We start from the raw sequence: 24832 nt of genomic DNA on the forward strand, positions 1-24832 counted from the left end.
ACACATGTTGTGCAGAGCAAGACCAGCCCTGTAGTTACTTATTCTGTGCGATGATTGCAGCGACAAAGGTCCCGGAATTGACGTCAGACACCCGCCCTGCAAACGTCTGGACACGCCTGCGTTTCTCCAAACACACCCAGAAAACGGTCAGTTGACACCCATAAACTCCCACTTCCTGTCAATCTCCTTGCGATCGGCTGTGCGAATGGAATCGTCGCTAGAAGCAGTGCAAAACAACGATGCTATTTGTACCCATGCGTGCGCAGTGTGCCCCATATGCATGTGTAGTTTTGCCATTTTTTTTTAAATGATCGCTACGCAGCAAACATTGGCAGCTAGCGATCAACTCGGAATGACCCCCCCATGTTATTAGATTGGGCATTCGTTTCAATCCCCATTTGTATTTTATATATAGGGACCTATATTTCAAATAATATTTGCAGAATATTCCCCGAAAACAGCGGGGGATACCTGCAAATATTGAGTATCCTTCGGAGATCTTAAAGCTTTAGCATTCACTCTAATTAAGTATACTGTGTAGGGGAAGTCGGGATGGCGACGGTCATGTGACCGTTGCCGGAATCCCGATACCACTCAGAATCCCAACGCTGGAACAGCAACCGCCAACATACTGAAGGTAAGTACCAGGGTCACTGTTAGGGGAGGGGTGGGGTTAGGGTTTACCGCCCCTTCCTCCCCCCACTCAAGTGTTAGCCCTAGCTGCCACCCCCAGAGTGTTAGCCCTAGTTGCCACCTCAGACAAGTAGGGGACAAGGGAGGGGTTAGGCACTAGAGAGGGGGAGTTAGCTGTAGCCACCACCCCCTGAGTCTTAGCCCTAGTTGCCACCCCAGGCGAGTTAGGGTTAGGGTAGTGGACAGGGGAGGGGTAAAATAATTACCCTGTCGGCATTCTCAATGTCGGGATGCCAGTGTAGGTCATGTGACCACCACCAAACCCTATATCTCCCCCAGTAATCTCCTTTATATAGCTAAGCAGTGCCTGTATATTGCAGGACATGGTGGGTAGAGTTTTCACTGAGTGAAACATAGGGACCATTGCTCCCTATAGTAAAGCTGACTGAAGTGTGAAAATGGACCAGGTAATTCTGTGATTTGTACTGTACATGTCTTTTCCTCCCAGGTTTCATACATTTGTATCAGTGTCCATGTGCCCATACGTACGGTACTATCATGGGGATTGGAATGCTAACCTGAAATATATGTGTATCTCACGGCTGGGTGGCGACTGTAGTACAGCTCAGACATGGCAGATAACCCCGGCAGTGGCGTAACTACTGCCCCCGCAGTCCTCGCGGTGGCTTGGGGGCGAGGGGCTGCGGGGGCGCCACTGACTTAGAACAGATTGACATGCGGACGAGCGTCCGCATGTCAATCTGCGGTCTCCTCTCCCTCCCTGCTGTGTTGGAGGGACACGGAACGCACATTGCGCGTCTCTCCTGTGTTCCTCCCTGGCTCTCCCCCGGCCGGTCTAAGGAAGTGCCGTTCGTGAGCTCTGATTGGCTCACGAACCGGCACTTCCTTTATTAGACCAGCCGGGGTGGGGGGGGGGGGGGAGAGCCAGGAGGGATGCAGGAGAGACGCGCGATGCGCTCCGTGTCCCTCCAACACATTGGGGGGGGGGGGGGGGGGGAAGCAGGCACTTGGGGCATATACCTGGCACTGTGGGGGGAAGATCTGGCACTTGGGGCATATACCTGGCACTGTGAGGGGCAGATCTGGCACTGGGGGCATATACCTGGCACTGTGGGGGGCAGATCTGGCACTGGGGGCATATACCTGGCACTGTGGGGGGCAGATCTGGCACTGGGGGCTTATATCTGGCACTGTGGGGGGGAAGATCTGGCACTGGGGGCATATACCTGGCACTGTGGGGGCAGATCTGGCACTGGCGGCATATACCTGGCACTGTGGGGGGCAGATCTGGCACTGGGGGCATATACCTGGCACTGTGGGGGGAAGATCTGGCACTGGGGGCATATACCTGGCACTGTGGGGGCAGATCTGGCACTGGGGGCATATACCTGGCACTGTGGGGGCAGATCTGGCACTGGGGGCATATACCTGGCACTGTGGGGGCAGATCTGGCACTGGGGGCATATACCTGGCACTGTGGGGGGAAGATCTGGCACTGGGGGCATATACCTGGCACTGTGGGGGCAGATCTGGCACTGGGGGCATATACCTGGCACTGTGGGGGCAGATCTGGCACTGGGGGCATATACCTGGCACTGTGGGGGGAAGATCTGGCACTGGAGGCATATACCTGGCACTGTGGGGGCAGATCTGGCACTGGGGGCATATACCTGGCACTGTGGGGGCAGATCTGGCACTGGGGGCATATACCTGGCACTGTGGGGGCAGATCTGGCACTGGGGGCATATACCTGGCACTGTGGGGGGAAGATCTGGCACTGGAGGCATATACCTGGCACTGTGGGGGAATATCTGGCACTGGGGGCATACACCTGGCACTGTGGGGGAATATTTGGCACTGGGGGGAGCAGGCACTGAGGGGGCATATGTGGCACTGTGGGGGAATATTTGGCACTGGGGGGAGCAGGCACTGAGGGCATATGTGGCACTGGGGGGGGTATATGTGGCACTGGGGGCATGTACCTGGCACTGTGGGGGAATATCTGGCACTAGGGGCATATACCTGGCACTGTGGGGGAATATCTGGCACTGGGGGCATATGTGGCACTGGGAGCATGGCCCTAGCAACAAGCACTACCCCCTAGCATCGAGCATGACACCCAGTGCATGAAACCCCTGGCAACGAGCATGACACCCTGAGCATGAAAACCCCTGGCACCGTGCATGGAACCAAGAGCATGAAACCCCTGGCAACGAGCAGGTAATTTAAAAGTAATTAGAAGCCTTACTGTAGAACTTAATGTGTAATGGGCATTACGGTGTGTGTCATAATGTATCAGGCATTACGGTGTGTTGTATACTATATCACGGGCATTGTGGTATGTGGTATAATGTCTCAGGATCATTGTGGTGTGTGTCATACTGTGTCACAGACATTGTATGTGCTATAATGTATCAGGGGCATTGCAGTGTGTAGCATAATGTATAACGGGCATTGCGATTCCTGTCATAATGTGTCACAGGCATTACGGTGTGTGGCATAATGTGTCTGGGGCATTACAGTGTGTGCATATTGTGTCATGTGCATTATTGTGTGTGGAATAATGTCTAAGGGCCATTGCAGTATGTGGAATAATGTATACTGGGCATTACTATAAGGAGGAAAAATGACAAATAATGTAAGGGGCATGAATCAGGATTATTTTTCTTTCCTGTGGTGGCAAACGTCTGTGCGTGCAGGTTGCAAAACTGGGGTATAAGGTAGTCTTTTCCTGCAATGCCACGCCCTCCACGCAAAGCCACGCCCATTTCGACAAAGCCACACCTCCTTTTTGCCGGCGCGCGCCTGTGGCGCGCGCATTTTTCTACCTTTGCTAGTGCCAATTACGGGGGGTATGGGGGGGGCGCCGAAGGATTTTTTGGCTTGGGGGAGAAAAATGTCTAGTTACGCCACTGAACCCCGGTGTTTCCAAGTGCTTACCATGCCTTACTCCGACACGTAAGATCAGGGGTGAAGGAGTTAAGTAATATGAATTGTCAGTGGCAACACAAAGCTGGTCATGCCCGAGTAACACCAAACACATGCTGATGCAGGACACGGACCACAAAGCAAGGATGGAAACTAGAGAATGGCGTGTATCGGTGGATAGTAACATAATGGTGGCAGATGTGCACACAACAGAAAAGTGACCTAAAAAAAAAAACCTGACATATATGTAGGTAATGGACCAGGTGTATGTCTCATAGAAATGTATTAAGAATTCCTGACTATAAGACATTCTATGCTCAGTGGTGTCTCAGGACTTAAAGCAACACTAGGTACAGCACTTTGATACAGTAATATACAGTAGGCAACATAAAAACTAAGATTTAAGTAAATACAAATAAAATACATGTTCAAATACATTCTGTTAAAGTGAATCTGTCACCATAAATCACCATTATCATTAACACTACCATAACAGCTGTGTCTGTATTCAGGGCGAGCCATTTGTTGCGGCAATACTTTAATTCAACGGCTAGATATCTTTATCAATTTCTACGCAACTCATTTGTTTGCCCAGTTCACTGTTTAAAGGGACATTGTTCTCCAAGTTCCCTTGCTCAATTGTGCATAGCACAGGGGAATGTATATAGCAAACATAGGGGTCTATTCACGTAGCAGTGAAAAGTGTGGAGAAGTGAGCCAGTGGAGAGGTTGCCCATAGCAACCAATTAGCTGTTATGTATCATTTTATAGTATGCAAATTACAAATGTTACTTCAATGCTGATTGGTTGCCATGGGCAACTTCTCCACTGGCTCGCTTCTCCGCACTTTTCACTGCTTCATGAATAGACCCCGATCTCTCTCTCCCTCTCTCTGCGGTGTGCCTTGGTGACTGATACCTAGGCACATTGTGGAGAGTTTCAGGGACCCCATGTAGTTATATTAGCTACCTCTCCGGCTGCTTGTGTTTTCTTCTATTTTACGAAGATAATCCCATCCACATTACATTTGTAGTAGACCTCTGTAAGGAGCTAATAGTATTGTGGGGAAGAGATGCAAAACAATGGAACTGTACTGCATGCTTCCTCACTAGCACTATCATAGACACTAAATAACACCCTATAATAAGGATATGCTATACATTAAAGAAATATACAATGAAGATAAAAGTATAGAATTAAAGTGAATATACTACTATCTACAGGCAGCACGGTTGGTGTATTGGGCAGCATTGCTGCAGCACAGCATATTTCTAACAACTGAACAGGAAATACGGCTCTGTAATTGGGGTAGTATAATTATAAGGGATGCTTATGGTGTTAATGTCCCCTTAGTTAGTCTGTGGATTTACAGACCTGGAGGTGATTATGTGAAGATGACAGTTTCACTTTAATAAGAACACAGTCCAGTAAACAATATATACAGCGAGATAGAGCAAAGGAGGGAGATATTTATAGATATTTCCCTCTGAGGGAAATGCAGTGAGTCCAAATGTCATGGTTATTCCACAAACAGTACCGTTTTATCTATTATATAACACTGATATAGTCTATTACATAACACCCTACATAATAACAATACTTTATGCTGTGTTACTGTCACTGATAGCGTGGTCTAGCAAAATGTTACACATCAGACAAATATTGAAGAAATAAAAAAAGAATAGTAACAATACGGAATATTTGTATCTGAGTAAGTGATGTATGTTTAATGCAATCCTGCAAAACTATATTAACGATACGGAATATTTGTATCTGTGTAAGTGATGTATGTTTAATGCAATCCTGCAAAACTATATTAACGATACGGAATATTTGTATCTGTGTAAGTGATGTATGTTTAATGCAATCCTGCAAAACTATATTAATGAGCCGGTAGTTATCACAGTGTTCTGAGTTACCGCAAGCACCAAACATCATGGTAACCCATTAGTATAAGGATCTGAACAAGTCATTGTGTAATAATATGAAAGTGTAGGACTGCTATAGCATATTTAATTACGTGTATATTTAATTTTATTGTATTTAGGGCCTAATTAAAAGTTGATTGAAAATTAAAATCTTCCTCTAATGAGCAAAACCATGTGCAGTGCAGGTGGGGCAGATGTAACATGTGCAGAGAGAGTTAGATTTGGGTGGGGTGTGTCGAAACTGAAATTTAAATTGCAGTGTAAAAATAAAGCAGCCAGTATTTACCCTGCACAGAAACAATTTAACACCCCAAAATCTAACTCTCCTTGCACGTTACATCTGCCCCCCTCCCTCTGCAATGCACATGGTTTTGCCCATTAGAGGAAGAGTTTGCTCTTGGAATCAACCTTGAATTATGCCCTCACTCTCTAAGAGCCACTTTTTATGAACGCTTCAATGCATGCTCATTAATACCCCTTTTCTACCAAAGTCCCGGGTCTGACACAGGATTTGGAACACAGTTCCATACCGGGTCAGAAGCGGAACTTACCGTTTCCACTGAGGCGCCGACCCGTGAGGGAGTATAGCCTCCCCATATGAAGTGGGGCTGGGGTAACAACCGGAACATACGGGGAGGCTGTAATCTCTACCTCCCTGACGACAGCTGTCCACAGACACTGTTCAATTGTTGACCAATCACCATGCGGCAAACAGGTCCTGGGACAGATGTGTCCAACTCTGCAAGCTACGCAGGCTGGATTCCCGGTTAACCGCACCCAGGTTGTGGGTTTTTTTAAGGAGCCATTTCCACTGAGCAAAACCCGGGGTTTTGAAGGCAGTGGAAAAGGGGTATAATTCTCCATGATTTTACCAGTGACATAAAATGTACCCGATTGATGTATCAGGCAGTGAAAAGAGTGACGTAGTGGACCAGAGAAGTTGCCCAAAGCAACCAATGAATGAGCATCTATCTATCAAAGATTGTACTTGATAAATATTACCACAAATTTGATTGGTTGCTATCAGCAACTTCTCCGCTTTTTTACACTGTTTGCTACTGTATATCAACCCCATATTTACAGATGAAATAGATAACGGATGCATGGTTGGAACAATGCTACTGCCATCGCTAAGTCTGACCTTTTCTATTATGTTTTGGTTCAGTATATTATGTGTCACTTTAAATGATATTTATATCATGATCCTGCTGCCAGGCGTGCCTTACCCTCTGTAATGTGGTCAGTAATAGATGACAACTCCCAGACCATTTAATCATGTGCTTTCCATTGACCTTACATTTATATACCACCCTTTTCTCTATCGTCCTAGTGGATGCTGGGGTTCCTGAAAGGACCATGGGGAATAGCGGCTCCGCAGGAGACAGGGCACAAAAAGTAAAGCTTTTCCGATCAGGTGGTGTGCACTGGCTCCTCCCCCCATGACCCTCCTCCAGACTCCAGTTAGATTTTTGTGCCCGGCCGAGAAGGGTGCAATCTAGGTGGCTCTCCTAAAGAGCTGCTTAGAGAAAGTTTAGCTAGGTTTTTTATGTTACAGTGATTCCTGCTGGCAACAGGATCACTGCAGCGAGGGACTGAGGGGAGAAGGAGTCAACTCACCTGCGTGCAGGATGGATTGGCTTCTTGGCTACTGGACATCAAGCTCCAGAGGGACGATCACAGGTACAGCCTGGATGGTCACCGGAGCCGCGCCGCCGGCCCCCTTGCAGATGCTGAAGACAGAAGAGGTCCAGAATCGGCGGCTGAAGACTCCTGCAGTCTTCTAAAGGTAGCGCACAGCACTGCAGCTGTGCGCCATTTTCCTCTCAGCACACTTCACACGGCAGTCACTGAGGGTGCAGGGCGCTGGGAGGGGGGCGCCCTGGGAGGCAAAATGAGTACCTATAAAGGCTAAAAATACCTCACATATAGCCCTAGAGGCTATATGGAGATATTTAACCCCTGCCTGATTTCTCAAAATAGCGGGAGACGAGCCTGCCGGAAAAGGGGCGGGGCCTATCTCCTCAGCACACGGCGCCATTTCCTCTCACAGCTCCGCTGGTCAGGACGGCTCCCAGGTCTCTCCCCTGCACTGCACTACAGAAACAGGGTAAAACAGAGAGGGGGGGCAAATTTATGGCGATATTTTTATATAACAAAGCAGCTATAGGGGAGCACTTATTATAAGGCTATCCCTGATATATATATATAGCGCTTTTGGTGTGTGCTGGCAAACTCTCCCTCTGTCTCCCCAAAGGGCTAGTGGGTCCTGTCTTCATTAGGAGCATTCCCTGTGTGTCTGCTGTGTGTCGGTACGTGTGTGTCGACATGTATGAGGACGATATTGGTGTGGAGGCGGAGCAATTGCCAAATATGGGGATGTCACCTCCTAGGGGGTCGACACCAGAATGGATGCCTTTATTTATGGAACTACGGGATAGTGTCAACACGCTAAAGCAGTCGTTTGACGACATGAGACGGCCGGACAATCAATTAGTGCCTGTCCAGGCGACTCAAACACCGTCAGGGGCTGTGAAACGCCCTTTGCCTCAGTCGGTCGACACAGACCCAGACACAGGCGATGACTCCAGTGGTGACGGTGACGAATCAACCGTATTTTCCAGTAGGGCCACACGTTATATGATTTTGGCAATGAAGGAGGCGTTACATTTAGCTGATACTACAGGTACCACTAAACAGGGTATTATGTGGGGTATGAAAAAACTACCTATAGTTTTTCCTGAATCAGAAGAACTAAATGACGTGTGTAATGAAGCGTGGGTTGCCCCTGATAAAAAGCTGATAATTTCAAAGAAATTATTGGCATTATACCCTTTCCCGCCAGAGGTTAGGGAGCGCTGGGAAACACCTCCTAGGGTGGACAAGGCGCTAACACGCTTATCTAAACAAGTGGCGTTACCCTCTCCTGAGACGGCCGCACTTAAAGATCCATCAGATAGGAGGATGGAAAATATCCAAAAAAGTATATACACACATGCAGGTGTTATACTACGACCAGCTGTAGCAACTGCCTGGATGGGCAGTGCGGGGGTAGTTTGGTCAGAATCCCTGATTGAAAATATTGATACCCTGGACAGGGACAATATTTTACTGTCGTTAGAACAAATAAAGGATGCATTTCTTTATATGCGTGATGCACAGAGGGATATATGCACACTGGCATCACGGGTAAGTGCTATGTCCATTTCGGCCAGAAGAGCTTTATGGACGCGACAGTGGACAGGCGATGCGGATTCAAAACGGCATATGGAAGTTTTGCCGTATAAGGGGGAGGAGTTATTTGGAGTCGGTCTATCAGATTTGGTGGCCACGGCTACAGCCGGGAAATCCACCTTTCTACCTCAAGTCACTCCCCAACAGAAAAAGGCACCGACTTTTCAACCGCAGCCCTTTCGTTCCTTTAAAAATAAGAGAGCAAAGGGCTATTCATATTTGCCACGAGGCAAAGGTCGAGGGAAGAGACAGCAACACGCAGCTCCTTCCCAGGATCAGAAGCCCTCCCCGGCTTCTACAAAAGCCTCAGCATGACGCTGGGGCTTCTCAAGCGGACTCGGGGACGGTGGGCGGTCGTCTCAAAAATTACAGCGCGCAGTGGGCTCACTCGCAAGTAGATCCCTGGATCCTGCAGATAATATCTCAGGGATACAGGTTGGAATTAGAGACAGATCCACCTCGCCGTTTCCTGAGGTCTGCTTTACCAACGTCCCCCTCCGAAAGGGAGACGGTGTTGGAAGCCATTCACAAGCTGTACTCTCAGCAGGTGATAGTCAAGGTACCTCTTCTGCAACAAGGGAAGGGGTATTATTCCACTCTTTTTGTGGTACCGAAGCCGGATGGCTCGGTAAGGCCTATTCTAAATCTGAAGTCCTTGAACCTGTACATAAAGAAGTTCAAGTTCAAAATGGAGTCACTCAGAGCAGTGATAGCGAACCTGGAAGAGGGGGACTTTATGGTATCCTTGGACATCAAGGATGCGTATCTCCACGTTCCAATTTACCCCTCACACCAGGGGTACCTCAGGTTCGTTGTACAAAACTGTCACTATCAGTTTCAGACGCTGCCGTTCGGATTGTCCACGGCACCTCGGATCTTTACAAAGGTAATGGCCGAGATGATGATTCTTCTTCGAAGAAAAGGCGTATTAATTATCCCATACTTGGACGATCTCCTAATAAGGGCGAGGTCCAGAGAACAGCTAGAGATGGGATTAGCACTGTCTCAAGAAGTGCTAAAACAGCACGGGTGGATTCTGAATATTCCAAAATCCCAGTTAATGCCGACAACTCGTCTGCTGTTCCTAGGGATGATTCTGGACACGGTTCAGAAAAAGGTTTTTCTCCCGGAGGAAAAAGCCAAGGAGTTATCCGAGCTTGTCAGGAACCTCCTAAAACCAGGAAAGGTGTCTGTACATCAATGCACAAGAGTCCTGGGAAAAATGGTGGCTTCTTACGAAGCGATTCCATTCGGCAGATTCCACGCAAGAATTTTCCAAAGGGATCTGTTGGACAAATGGTCAGGGTCGCATCTTCAGATGCACCTACGGATAACCCTGTCTCCAAGGACAAGGGTGTCTCTTCTGTGGTGGTTGCAGAGTGCTCATCTATTGGAGGGCCGCAGATTCGGCATACAGGATTGGATCCTGGTGACCACGGACGCCAGCCTGAGAGGCTGGGGAGCAGTCACACAAGGAAGAAACTTCCAGGGAGTATGGACGAGCCTGGAAACGTCTCTTCACATAAACATTCTGGAACTAAGAGCAATATACAATGCTCTAAACCAGGCAGAACCTCTGCTTCAGGGAAAACCGGTATTGATCCAGTCGGACAACATCACGGCAGTCGCCCATGTGAACAGACAGGGCGGCACAAGAAGCAGGAGGGCAATGGCAGAAGCTGCAAGGATTCTTCGCTGGGCAGAGAATCATGTGATAGCACTGTCAGCAGTGTTCATCCCGGGAGTGGACAACTGGGAAGCAGACTTCCTCAGCAGACACGATCTTCACCCGGGAGAGTGGGGACTTCATCCAGAAGTCTTCCACATGCTGGTAACCCGTTGGGAAAGACCAATGGTGGACATGATGGCGTCTCGCCTCAACAAAAAACTGGACAGGTATTGCGCCAGGTCAAGAGATCCGCAGGCAATAGCTGTGGACGCGCTGGTAACGCCTTGGGTGTACCAGTCGGTGTATGTGTTTCCTCCTCTGCCTCTCATACCAAAAGTATTGAGAATTATACGGCAAAGAGGCGTAAGAACGATACTAGTGGTTCCGGATTGGCCAAGGAGGACTTGGTACCCGGAACTTCAAGAGATGATCACGGAAGATCCGTGGCCTCTACCTCTAAGGAGGGACTTGCTTCAGCAGGGTCCCTGTCTGTTTCAAGACTTACCGCGGCTGCGTTTGACGGCATGGCGGTTGAACGCCGGATCCTAAAGGAAAGAGGCATGCCGGAAGAAGTCATTCCTACTTTGATTAAAGCAAGGAAGGAAGTAACCGTGCAACATTATCACCGAATTTGGCGAAAATATGTTGCGTGGTGCGAAGATCGGAGTGCTCCGACGGAGGAATTTCAACTGGGTCGATTCCTACATTTCCTGCAATCAGGATTGTCAATGGGTCTCAAATTGGGATCTATTAAGGTTCAAATTTCGGCCCTGTCGATTTTCTTTCAAAAAGAATTGGCTTCAGTCCCTGAAGTCCAGACCTTTGTTAAGGGAGTGCTGCATATACAGCCTCCTGTGGTGCCTCCAGTGGCACCGTGGGATCTAAATGTGGTTTTGGACTTCCTAAAATCTCATTGGTTTGAACCACTAAAAAAGGTGGATTTGAAATATCTCACATGGAAAGTGACCATGCTTCTAGCCCTGGCTTCTGCCAGGAGAGTGTCAGAATTGGCAGCTTTATCTTACAAAAGCCCATATCTGATTTTCCATTCGGACAGGGCAGAACTGCGGACTCGTCCGCATTTTCTCCCTAAGGTGGTGTCAGCATTTCATCTGAACCAGCCTATTGTAGTGCCTGCGGCTACAAGTGACTTGGAGGACTCCAAGTTACTGGACGTTGTCAGAGCATTAAAAATATATATTGCAAGGACAGCTGGAGTCAGAAAATCTGACTCGTTGTTTATATTGTATGCACCCAACAAGATGGGTGCTCCTGCGTCTAAGCAGACGATTGCTCGTTGGATCTGTAGCACAATCCAACTTGCACATTCTGTGGCAGGCTTGCCACAGCCTAAATCTGTAAAGGCCCACTCCACAAGGAAGGTGGGCTCATCTTGGGCGGCTGCCCGAGGGGTCTCGGCATTACAACTTTGCCGAGCAGCTACGTGGTCAGGGGAGAACACGTTTGTAAAATTTTACAAATTTGATACTCTGGCTAAGGAGGACCTGGAGTTCTCTCATTCGGTGCTGCAGAGTCATCCGCACTCTCCCGCCCGTTTGGGAGCTTTGGTATAATCCCCATGGTCCTTTCAGGAACCCCAGCATCCACTAGGACGATAGAGAAAATAAGATTTTACTTACCGATAAATCTATTTCTCGGAGTCCGTAGTGGATGCTGGGCGCCCATCCCAAGTGCGGATTATCTGCATAAGTTGTACATAGTTATTGTTAACTAATTCGGGTTATTGTTGAAGGAAGCCATCTTTCAGAGGCTCCGCTGTTATCATACTGTTAACTGGGTTTAGATCACAAGTTGTACGGTGTGATTGGTGTGGCTGGTATGAGTCTTACCCGGGATTCAAAATCCTCCCTTATTGTGTACGCTCGTCCGGGCACAGTACCTAACTGGAGTCTGGAGGAGGGTCATGGGGGGAGGAGCCAGTGCACACCACCTGATCGGAAAAGCTTTACTTTTTGTGCCCTGTCTCCTGCGGAGCCGCTATTCCCCATGGTCCTTTCAGGAACCCCAGCATCCACTACGGACTCCGAGAAATAGATTTATCGGTAAGTAAAATCTTATTATTTCCCCTTAGTTTACTGAAAAGCGTATTCTCACTGTTCCCCACACTCTCGTTATTTTCCTATCTACTCCCAAAAGTTAGCGTATTTAAATCACCTTTATATTTCCTAATCAAAGAGAAAAAAGGTGATCTGTGATACAAGCAAGAAAGCGATGGTTAATAGAAATATGGGCATAATGAAAACATAGGTCATAGGAGGCGAGTGTGATCAGTAGCCAGAAATATGGCTGCCCCCATAATATAGAGACAGATATGGTCTCCATGTGGAAAGTCTGTAAGGTAGACACTTTTATGTATTCTACTCTTTTATTGGGATAAATGTAAATGATCAACTTTGTGGGTCGGGCCCAGTGACGTGGGGCTTAGGTATACGGCATGGTAGGCTTCTATCATATGTTTAACCCCTTCTTACGACTAGTATAATGTTTGTGTAGTTTTGGGATAACAAAGAGTACCGTTGCTAGAGTATTGGCACACCAATTTAGGCAACAGAGGCATTACTCCATGTTGTGACAGACATTTTAGTGAAGACTCTCAATGTTAAGGCCCCCATCCACTACTCAGACTTGTCTGCACTGCAGATCGCATCAGATTTCTCTTGAACTATCCTGGGAGTGTCCCAGGAATCGAATTGGACCCTGGCTTAAATTTTCACTACATTCACTTCAGATATCTCTGATGCACTCTATCATGTGCCAGATCGCATGAGATATATCTGATGCACACATGCTACATGCGATTGATCTAATGCTGCTGCTGCCTCATTCTGTGGTGGGTGGGAGTGGCCAGGGAGATCCCAGTCAAGTGACGCTTCAGATGAATCTGATCAGATACATCTGAAGTAAAAACAACACTCCGATGTGCACCTGATTTCTTCAGATTCAGATAAATAGTTGGGGCAGCCACAAAGATCTGTAGTTCAGACATATCTGACACGGGAGTGTACATCAGATCGGAAGAGCCATCCGATGTGACACTTTTCTTCAGATTTTTTGGTCAGATGCGTTGAAATCTGAAGAAAAGTTCCCAAATCGGACTAGTGGATGGGGGCCTTAAGATCATAAGACAGGTCACACCTTTTATTTCATTGATTGCAGGAAAAGTTTTGAGGCTCAGGCAGGGTCAGATTAACAAAGGGGTGGATGGAGCTACATATCCAGGCCTCCACATGAAAATAGGCCCATCATCAGGGCAGCATGGACACACAGTCAGCCATAAATCTAAGTATTGAAATGGTATTCCTTTTCCCCCCAAATTCTGCAATTTTTCTATTTTTATGTATTTAGGAAGACAGTAGGACTGATAGTGTAGGGGGCTCTGGCCACACCCACATGACATTGGCCACACCCACAAGGCACTGGCCACACTCACAAGGCTCTTGCCATGCCCACACTGTACTGGCCACAACCACACGGCACTGGCCACACCCACAAGGCTCTGGCCACAGCCACACAGTATTGGCCACACCCACACAACACTGTTCATAGCTCCTCCCCCTTCCCTCAGTATAGTCCCTTCATCATTTTCAGGCCCAGGCCCAGTGACTTTTCAGCAGACCCTGGGCTCAGGTCACTGCAGTATGTGGGCTGCCTATAATACTGTATGTTTTGGTATTTGCTGAATTGTTTGAACTACAGTATACACACCTCATTCTTACTATACAAATGCATCTCAGTACTGACTAAAGTGAGACAAAAGGCAACTGAGTGATTACTAAGTTACTAACACAATGAAAGGGTGAGAAATCTTTTATTTATTTTCAGTCGACTTGGCTTCACTTGGTCATACCAAACTGTTAGTGATGGCAGACAGCTCTTGATACACAAATAGCAGTATACCGCTGTCCCCCATACAAGGATTGGGCATATTGCAGTAGTACAATTTATCACGCCCTGAAACGTTCTCTGGACAGGGCTAGAGTAACAATGGAGTAAATGGGACTACAGTCACAGGCCTGGACAGAAAATAGGCCCATCACCAGCATGGCAGTATGAGGAAGACCAGCTGGACGCACAGTTGGCCATAAATCATAAGAATTAAAAATGTATCTCACAAAATGATTGAATGTTTCTACTTTACTCTTATTATCTGGGACAGGCTCTTATCGGAGCCCATTACCCAGCGGCAGCCTAACAATACACAGTCCCCCAAAACACAGTCCTTATTGCCACAATATGCGGGCATAAGGAATACTGACTTTGGGTGTTGCCCTCTTTTGTTTATAAATAGGTCTAATTATTATTTGCTGTATATCTCCCCAAAACATCAGGTTTTGAGGGGTACCCCCAATAATAAGTATCCCCTGAATCTATCTACAGAGGACTATGGGGGATGCTTTGTGGCATCTGAAAATGGCATTTGCCATGTTGGCTATAATTGAAAGTAAAGTGATCGCTAATGCCATCACTTTACTGTCACACATCGCAGGGACGGGCTCCAACTCCCTGCATGTGTGTAATGATACATGCTGGCGGAGTTTCATTTCTTATTGCTACAACAATAACAAATTGCAATCATCCTACCAAAAACACGGTAATTAGTAAATGGGCCCCTAATGTTAGTGCTATATATATAGAATTATATACAGGGCTGTAACTAGGTGTGTGCCAGTGGTGCCTTGCCCACAGCACATATGCACTGTAGGAGCACCATCTGGCAGCACCACCCGCACGGCCACTCAATAAGAATGAATCTGGGCAGCCAGGAGGCGCCCACCGCACCGCACTAGTGAATAAACTGGAAATAAACTACAGCTCCCAGCAGCCCTTGCTGTTGGAAGCTCCTGGCAGCAAGGGTTGCTGGTAGTTGCAGTTTATTTCCAGTTTGATCACTCAGTCAGAGTGGGTCCGGCCGTGTGATGCTGCCCCCGCGCTGTTACTGTTGCCGGCCCCGCAATGCAGCACTGAAGGAGAGGAGTCAGAGAGACAGCTCAAGCTCCAGCAGAAGGAAGAGACAGAAGGTCTACTCCGGAGGAGTAGAGGTGACAGGGAGTGTCAGGGGCAAATGCAAGATTTTTAGGAGGGGGTTTCCAGATATGTGAAATATATTATATATATATATATATATATACAAACAAATAGAAAACCGCAGCACTCGCCACCCCAGAAGCGAGGTGCAGCGTCCGCACTCGCCACTAATAGGGTGGGGTGCATGTAGCCCATGGCCACCTACTCAAAAATATAGAAACAAAAAGTTCAGCACTCACCAAAATAAGCTCACTTATCGTGAAAGTGTAGGACCTGCATGAAGGTGGGGTACCTTGGTGAGCGGTTTGCAGGCTTCCGTGCATTGGCCAATTCACTAACTAAACCCCCATCATTTATTCATTTATTCCTAGATGTTGTGAGGATAAGTGAGCTTGGTGAGTGCTGAACTTTCTGTTTCTATATATATATATATATATATATATATATACACATATACACTGTATATACACACACACACACACACACACACACACACACACACGTATGAGGTGCAGTTACATTGCCGGCAGTCAGGATCACATCGGTCTCAGGATCTCGGGATACCGACACCGAAATCCTGACCACTGACAATGCAAACAGCCAGCTAACAGGGGCTATTCCCACTCATGGGTGTCCACAATACCCATAGAGTGGGAATAGAACCTGTGGCGAGCGCAGCGGCGTCGGTAGGCTGACCGTCGGATCCCAGTTGCCGGCATAACATACCCAACCCAAACATATATTTATCTCTGTCTGTCCCTCTCTATATAAAACCCAATATGTGTGCATACATACAGAGCCAAGGGATACATGAGAGGGACAGAGAGAGAAATGTAGATGAGGGGGGGGGGGGGGGGGGCATGGGGAGAAACAGAAGGGGGGCATGGGGAGAGAGAGAAAGAGAGAGAGGGAGGGAGAACATGGGGAGAGAGAGGGGAGATGGGAGTAGAGGGTGGCATGGAAAGAGAGGCATAGGGAGATAGAGGGGCATGGAAAGAGAGAGGCACAGAGAAAGAGGATGGCGTGGAGGGGGCATTGGAGAGAGAGGCATGGGGGATGGAGAAAGAGAGAGGGGGGGAAGGGGCATGGGGGGAACGTGAGCGAGGGAGTGAGGCATGAGGAGAGAGAGATTTGAACAGCAGCACAATGAGGAGCGGTGCCCGGGAGAGTAGTTACAATACCTTCAGGGATCAGGTCGGGTGGAAGCCCTGTGGTCCCACAAATTTGGTGCCCCAGGATGTGCAGTGCTCTGAGGGGCCAATTCACTCCCCGCAGCCCGGTGACATTTAGGCAGCTGTGGGTGGATATTAGATATGCGGGAGGAGGAGAATAGGCAGAGACGCGGAAGACGGGGGATAGGCAGAGACGCAGAGATGCGCCACAAGCCCGCAGTTGATGCTGGATGGTGTGAGCTAGGAGAGCACACTTGCCTGCCTGTACTTCTGTACAGCTGGGTGCCCTTACCCATTTATTGTAAGGAGGCTGCTGCGTTATGCACAGCCTGCTCGACTGATCGGCGTATGATGTGTGTAAGTCTGTCACTCTCTTCCTCATATCCCTCTGTATAACACTCTCCTTCATCTCTCCCTCTGTATAACTCTCTCCTTCATCTCTCCCTCTGTATAACACTCTCCTTCATCTCTCCCTCTGTATAATACGCTCCTTCATCTCTCCCTCTGTGTAACTCTCTCCTTCATCTCTCCCTCTGTATAACACTCTCCTTCATCTCTCCCTCTGTATAACTCTCTCCTTCATCTCTCCCTCTGTATAACACTCTCCTTCATCTCTCCCTCTGTATAACACTCTCCTTCATCTCTCCCTCTGTATAATACGCTCCTTCATCTCTCCCTCTGTGTAACTCTCTCCTTCATCTCTCCCTCTGTATAACACTCTCCTTCATCTCTCCCTCTGTATAATACGCTCCTTCATCTCTCCCTCTGTATAACACTCTCCTTCATCTCTCCCTCTGTATAACTCTCTCCTTCATCTCTCCCTCTGTATAACACTCTCCTTCATCTCTCCCTCTGTATAATACGCTCCTTCATCTCTCCCTCTGTGTAACTCTCTCCTTCATCTCTCCCTCTGTATAACACTCTCCTTCATCTCTCCCTCTGTATAACTCTTTCCTTCTTCTCTCCCTCTGTATAACACTCTCCTTCATCTCTCCCTCTGTATAACTCTTTCCTTCTTCTCTCCCTCTGTATAACACTCTCCTTCATCTCTCCCTCTGTATAATATGCTCCTTCATCTCTCCCTCTGTATAACACTCTCCTTCATCTCTCCCTCTGTATAACTCTCTCCTTCATCTCTCCCTCTGTATAACACTCTCCTTCATCTCTCCCTCTGTATAATACGCTCCTTCATCTCTCCCTCTGTGTAACTCTCTCCTTCATCTCTCCCTCTGTATAACACTCTCCTTCATCTCTCCCTCTGTATAACTCTTTCCTTCTTCTCTCCCTCTGTATAACACTCTCCTTCATCTCTCCCTCTGTATAACTCTTTCCTTCTTCTCTCCCTCTGTATAACACTCTCCTTCATCTCTCCCTCTGTATAAGACTCTCTCTCATCTCTCCCTCTGTATAACATGCTCCTTCATCTCTACCTCTGTTTAACACTCTGCTTCATCTCTCCCTCTGTATAACACTCCTTCATCTCTCCCTCTGTATAACTCTCTCCATCTCCTCCCTCTGTTTAACACGCTCCTTCATCTCTCCATCTGTATAACTCTCTCCATCTCTCCCTCTGTGTAACACTATCCTTCATCTCTCCCTCTGTATAACTTTCTCCATCTCTACCTCTGTATAACACTCTCCCCTGTAAAAGGGGTCTCTACATGCTGTAATGTGTAAAAGGGGACTCTGCCTGCCGTACTGTGTAAAAGGGGATTCTACCTGCCGTACTGTGTAAAAGGGACTCTACCTGCCGTACGGTGTAAAAGGGGACTCTTCCTGTCGTAATGTGTTAAAGGGGACTCTACCTGCTGTAATGTGTAAAAGGGGACTCTGCCTGCTGTAATGTGTGATAGGGGCTCTACCTGGTGTAATGTGTCTAAGCGGCACTACTGTGTGACGTAATTTGAATTGATATTATGTTATGTCCATGCCACTTTCCCATGAAGACACGCCGCTTTATTTTACGGCGCGCACTGGCCTTGTTTTAAATATGAGGGGGGGGGGGGGGGTGCGCTGATGCTGTTTCTTACACACGGCGTTAAAATGTCTGGTTACGGCACTGATTTTATATCTATCTATCTATCTATCTATCTATCTATCTATATATATATATATATACACACACACACACACACTGTATATACATACACACACACACACACACACACACACACACACACACACACACACACACACAATTAAATGCACTATTTTTCTACATTTAATGGATTCCTGTAAGTGGTTTGCTGCACATTGCACTTAAGGAAAGCATTAGAGGTTCAGTAAATGGCAAACTCACCAAATGCAGGTAAGGACCTGGATTCTCATTCAATACAAAGTGGGGACTACTGTATCTAAGGGAGAACAGACAGGGGGGTTTATTTACTAATATTCGTGTTTTAGCCGTTTTTAAGGGTGTTTGATCTCGAATGGTATCGGGTGCATTTTACTGCAACTTTTTGAATCCTGATACGGTCATTTACTAAGCTGCCGAGTTTTCCACATTCGTTTTTTCCGATGTCGATGTGATTCGTAATGTCAGGCAGTGGGAGTGATGAGTAAAACACTGCCTGACAAAACACAAGGAATCCCGTCCGGATCTGTGAGATCCGTGCAGGGCTTCATTGTGTACCTTTAAAAGGTGTTTAAAGTGTTACAAATTCAGAAAAAAATTGTGTGGGGTCCCCCCTCCTAAGCCAAACCAGCCTCGGGCTCTTTGAGCCGGTCCTGGTTAAAAAAATATGGGGGGAAAATTGACAGGGGTTCCCCCATATTTGAACAACCAGCACCGGGCTCTGCGCCTGGTCCTGGTGCAAAAAAATACGGGGGACAAAAAGCGTAGGGGTCCCCCGTATTTTTTGAACCAGCACCGGGCTCCACTAGTCAGAGAGATAATGCCACAACCGGGGGACACTTTTATATAGGTCCCTGAGGCCCTGGCATTAAATCACTAACTAGTCACCCCTGGCCGGGGTACCCTGGAGGAGTGGGGACCCCTTAAATCAAGGGGTCCCCCCCTCCAGCCACCCAAGGGCCAGGGGTGAAGCCCGAGGCTGTCCCCCCCCATCCAAGGGCGGCGGATGGGGGGCTGATAGCCAAGTGTAAAAATAAGAAAATTGTTTTTGTAGCAGTACTACAAGTCCCAGCAAGCCTCCCCCGCAAGCTGGTACTTGGAGAACCATAACTACCAGCATGCGGTGGAAGAACAGGCCCGCTGGTACCTGTAGTACTACTGCAAAAAAAATACCCAACAAAAAACAGAACACACACACCGTGACAGTAAAACTTTATTACATACATGCACACCTACATACACACATACTTACCTATGTTCACACGAGGCTCGCTCCACTTCTCCATGTCGAATCCTCGGGGTACCTGTGAATAAAATTATACTCACATAATCCAGTGTAGCTTGTGTCCTGTTTGTAATCCACGTACTTGGCAAAAAAACAAACCGAAAAACCCGATCCACGCACTGAAAGGGGTCCCATGTTTACACATGGGACCCCTTCCCCCGACTGGCGGGACCCCCCGTGACTCCTGTCAAAGAGGGTCCCTTCAGCCAATCAGGGAGTGCCACGTCATGGCACTCTCCTGATTGGCTGTGCGCTCCTGAACTGACAGTCAGGCTGCACACTAAAGATACAATGTAGCACATAGGCGCTACATTGCATCCAATGGTGGGAACTTTGCGGTCAGCGGTTGAGGTTACTCGCGGTCAACCGCTGACTGCAAAGTTGCCACCATTGGATACAATGTAGCGCCTATGCGCTACATGGTATCTTCAGTGCGCAGCCTAACTGTCAGTTCAGGAGCGCACAGTCAATCAGGAGAGTGCCATGACGTGGCGCTCCCTGATTGGCTGAAGGGACCCTCTTTGACAGGAGTCACGGGGGGTCCCGCCAGTCGGGGAAAGGGGTCCCATGTGTAAACATGGGACCCCTTTCAGTGCGTGGATCGGGTTTTTCGGTTTGTTTTTTTGCCAAGTACGTGGATTACAAACAGGACACAAGCTACACTGGATTATGTGAGTATAATTTTATTCACAGGTACCCCGAGGATTCGACATGGAGAAGTGGAGCGAGCCTCGTGTGAACATAGGTAAGTATGTGTGTATGTAGGTGTGCATGTATGTAATAAAGTTTTACTGTCACGGTGTGTGTGTTCTGTTTTTTGTTGGGTATTTTTTTTGCAGTAGTACTACAGGTACCAGCGGGCCCGTTCTTCCACCGCATGCTGGTACTTGTGGTTCTCCAAGTACCAGCTTGCGGGGGAGGCTTGCTGAGACTTGTAGTACTGCTACAAAAAACAATATTCTTATTTTTACACTTGGCTATCAGCCCCCCATCCGCCGCCCTTGGATGGGGGGGACAGCCTCGGGCTTCACCCCTGGCTCTTGGGTGGCTGGAGGGGGGGGGACCCCTTGATTTAAGGGGTCCCCAATCCTCCAGGGTACCCCGGCCAGGGGTGACTAGTTAGTGATTTAATGCCAGGGCTGCAGGGACCTATATAAAAGTGTCCCCTGGCTGTGGCATTATCACTCTCACTAGTGGAGCCCAGTGCTGGTTCAAAAAATACGGGGGACCCCTACGCTTTTTGTCCCCCGTATTTTTTGCACGAGGACCAGGCGCAGAGCCCGGTGCTGGTTGTTCAAATATGGGGGAACCCCTGTCAATTTTTCCCCATATTTTTTCAACCAGGACCGGCTCAAAGAGCACGAAGCTGGTTTGGCTTAGGAGGGGGGACCCCACACAATTTTTTTTTTACATGTTTTTACAGTAAACAGACCCTTTCCCATAGATAACCATGCACAGATCTCACTGATCCGTGCATGATTATCCAAACTCGCCTAGAAAAAGCAGGTCTATTTTTTTGCTGCTTTTTTTAACGAATCGCAAAAAAATACACCCGCACTTGAGCACTCAGAGACTAACACCCAAATACGAATGAATAGTGATTACCCGTGTTGTATGAAATAACAGCTGCGTATGACCGATGGTCTATTCATTCGTATTTCTGGACTTTGCCGTTCAAACCATTACGAATGGACCAAACACTGCCGAGATTTGTGCTTAGTGAATTCCCGTGTTGGGACTTAGAAAAAAAACACAAATCGGGCAAACTCGGATTATTAGTAAATATTGGCCAGGGTGATCTTCTGTGGTGCATAACTTTAAACTTTTAAAGTATTAATGTACTAGTTAAAAGTAGAGATGAGCGGGTTTGGTTCGTTGAGATCCGAACCCCCCCGAACTTCACCTATTTTACACGGGTCCGAGGCAGCCTCGGAACTTCCCGCCTTGCTCGGTTAACCAGAACGCGCCCGAACGTCATCATCCCACTGTCGGATTCTCGCAAGATTTGTATTCTATATAAAGAGCCGCGTGTCACAGCCATTTTCACTCGTGCATTGGAGATTGAACGGAGAGGACGTGGCTGCGTTCTCTCCCTGAAAAGCTCCGTATCTGTGCTCAGTGTGCTGCAAATATCTGTGCTCAGTGTGCTGCAAATATCTGTGCTCAGTGTGCTGCAAATATCTACGTTCTCTGCCTGAAAACGCTCCATATCTGTGCTCAGTGTGCTGCATTGTGGGGACCACCAGTATATAATTATAGTAGTACAGTACAGTAGGCCATTGCTGTATCTTGCAGCTCTGTGTCAAGTATATTATCCATATCTGTGCTGCATTATTGTGAGCAGTATATAGTAGGACAGTGCAGCATTTTGGTGACCAGCAGTATACATACAGTACAGTACAGTAGGCAGTGCAGCATTTTGGTGACCAGCAGTATACATATAGTACAGTACAGTAGGCCATTGCTGTATCTTGCAGCTCTGTGTCAAGTATACTATCCATATCTGTGCTGTATTATTGTGGGCAGTATATAGTAGGACAGTGCAGCATTTTGGTGACCAGCATTATACATATAGTACAGTACAGTAGGCCATTGCTGTATCTTGGAGCTCTGTGTCAAGTATACTATCCATATCTGTGCTGCATTATTGTGAGCAGTATATAGTAGGACAGTGCAGCATTTTGGTGACCAGCAATATACATATAGTACAGTACAGTAGGCCATTGCTGTATCTTGCAGCTCTGTGTCAAGTATACCATCCATATCTGTGCTGCATTGTTGTGAGCAGTATATAGTAGGACAGTGCAACATTTTGGTGACCAGCAGTATACATATAGTACAGTACAGTAGGCCATTGCTGTATCTTGCAGCTATGTGTCAAGTATACTATCCATATCTGTGCTGCATTGTTGTGAGCAGTATATAGTAGGACAGTGCAGCATTTTGGTGACCAGCAGTAGTAGTACAGACAGTACAGTAGGCCATTGCTATTGATATATTACTGGCATATAATTCCACACATTAAAAAATGGAGAACAAAAATGTGGAGGGTAAAATAGGGAAAGATCAAGATCCACTTCCACCTCGTGCTGAAGCTGCTACTAGTCATGGCTGAGACGATGAAATGCCATCAACGTCGTCTGCCAAGGCCGATGCCCAATGTCATAGTAGAGAGCATGTAAAATCCAAAAAACAAAAGTTGAGTAAAATGACCCAAAAATCTAAATTAAAAGCGTCTGAGGAGAAGCGTAAACTTGCCAATATGCCATTTACGACACGGATGTGGCAAGGAACGGCTGAGGCCCTGGCCTATGTTCATGGCTAGTGGTTCAGCTTCACATGAGGATGGAAGCACTCATACTCCCGCTAGAAAAATTAAAAGACTTAAGCTGTCAAAAGCACAGCAAAGAACTGTGCGTTCTTCTAAATCACAAATCCCCAAGGAGAGTCCAATTGTGTCGGTTGCGATGCCTGACCTTCCCAACACTGGAAGGGAAGAGGTGGCGCCTTCCACCATTTGCACGCCCCCTGCAAGTACTGGAAGGAGCACCCACAGTCCAGTTCCTGATAGTCAAATTTAAGATGTCACTGTTGAATGTACACCAGGATGAGGATATGGGTGTTGCTGGCACTAAGGAGGAAATTGACAAGGAGGATTCTGATGGTGAGGTGGTTTGTTTAAGTCAGGCACCCGGGGAGACACCTGTTGTCCGTGAGATGAATATGGCCATTGACATGCCTGGTCAAATTACAAAAAAAAAATCACCTCTTCGGTGTGGAATTATTTTAACAGAAATGCGGACAACAGGTGTCAAGCCATGTGTTTCCTTTGTCAAGCTGTAATAAGTAGGGGTAAGGACGTTAACCACCTCGGAACATCCTCCCTTATATTTCACCTGGAGCACATTCATCAGAAGTCATTGACAAGTTCAAAAACTTTGGGTGACAGCGGAAGCAGTCCACTGGCAACTAAATCCCTTCCTCTTGTACCCAAGCTCCTGCAAACCACACCACCAACTCCCTCAGTGTCAATTTCCTCCTTAGACAGGAAAGCCAATAGTCCTGCAGGCCATGTCACTGGCAGGTCTGACGAGTCCTCACCTGCCTGGGATTCCTCCGATGGATCCTTGAGTGTAACGCCTACTGCTCCTGGCTCTGCTGTTGTTGCTGCTGGGAGTCGATCATCATCCCAGAGGGGAAGTCGGAAGACCACTTGTACTACTTCCAGTAAGCAATTGACTGTCCAATAGTCCTTTGCGAGGAAGATGAAATATCACAGCAGTCATCCTGTTGCAAAGCGGAGAACTCAGGCTTTGGCAGCTGTGTTGGTGTTAGACGTGCATCCGGTATCCGCCGTTAGTTCACAGGCAATTAGAGAATTTCTTAAGGTAGTGTGTCCCCGGTACCAAATACCATCTAGGTTCCACTTCTCTAGGCAGGCGATACCGAGAATGTACACAGACGTTAGAAAAAGACTCACCAGTGTCCTAAAAAATGCAGTTGTACCCAATGTCCACTTAACCACGGACATGTGGACAAGTGGAGCAGGGCAGACTCAGGACTATATGACTGTGACAGCCCACTGGGTAGATGTATTGCCTCCCGCAGCAAGAATAGCAGCGGCGGCACCAGCATTTCGCAAACGCCAACTCGTTCCTAGGCAGGCTACGCTTTGTATCACCGTTTTTCATAAGAGGCACACATCTGACAACTTCTTACGGAAACTGAGGAACATCATCGCAGAATGGCTTACCCCAATTGGACTCTCCTGGGGATTTGTGACATCGGACTACGCCACCAATATAGTGCGTGCATTACATGTGGGCAAATTCCAGCAGGTCCCAT

The 24832-nt window shown here is 47.5% G+C and overlaps 1 protein-coding gene across 1 annotated transcript in view; it reads right to left on the reverse strand.

Annotated features, from left to right (window-relative positions):
* Positions 1 to 24832, reverse strand: part of DLG2 (discs large MAGUK scaffold protein 2) — a 1975700-nt gene that overhangs the window by 37608 nt on the left and 1913260 nt on the right. The gene's annotated exons all lie outside the window — the stretch shown is intronic.

The sequence above is a fragment of the Pseudophryne corroboree genome, chromosome 2, assembly GCF_028390025.1.
Source record: "Pseudophryne corroboree isolate aPseCor3 chromosome 2, aPseCor3.hap2, whole genome shotgun sequence".
In the NCBI taxonomy this organism is placed as follows: domain Eukaryota; kingdom Metazoa; phylum Chordata; class Amphibia; order Anura; family Myobatrachidae; genus Pseudophryne; species Pseudophryne corroboree.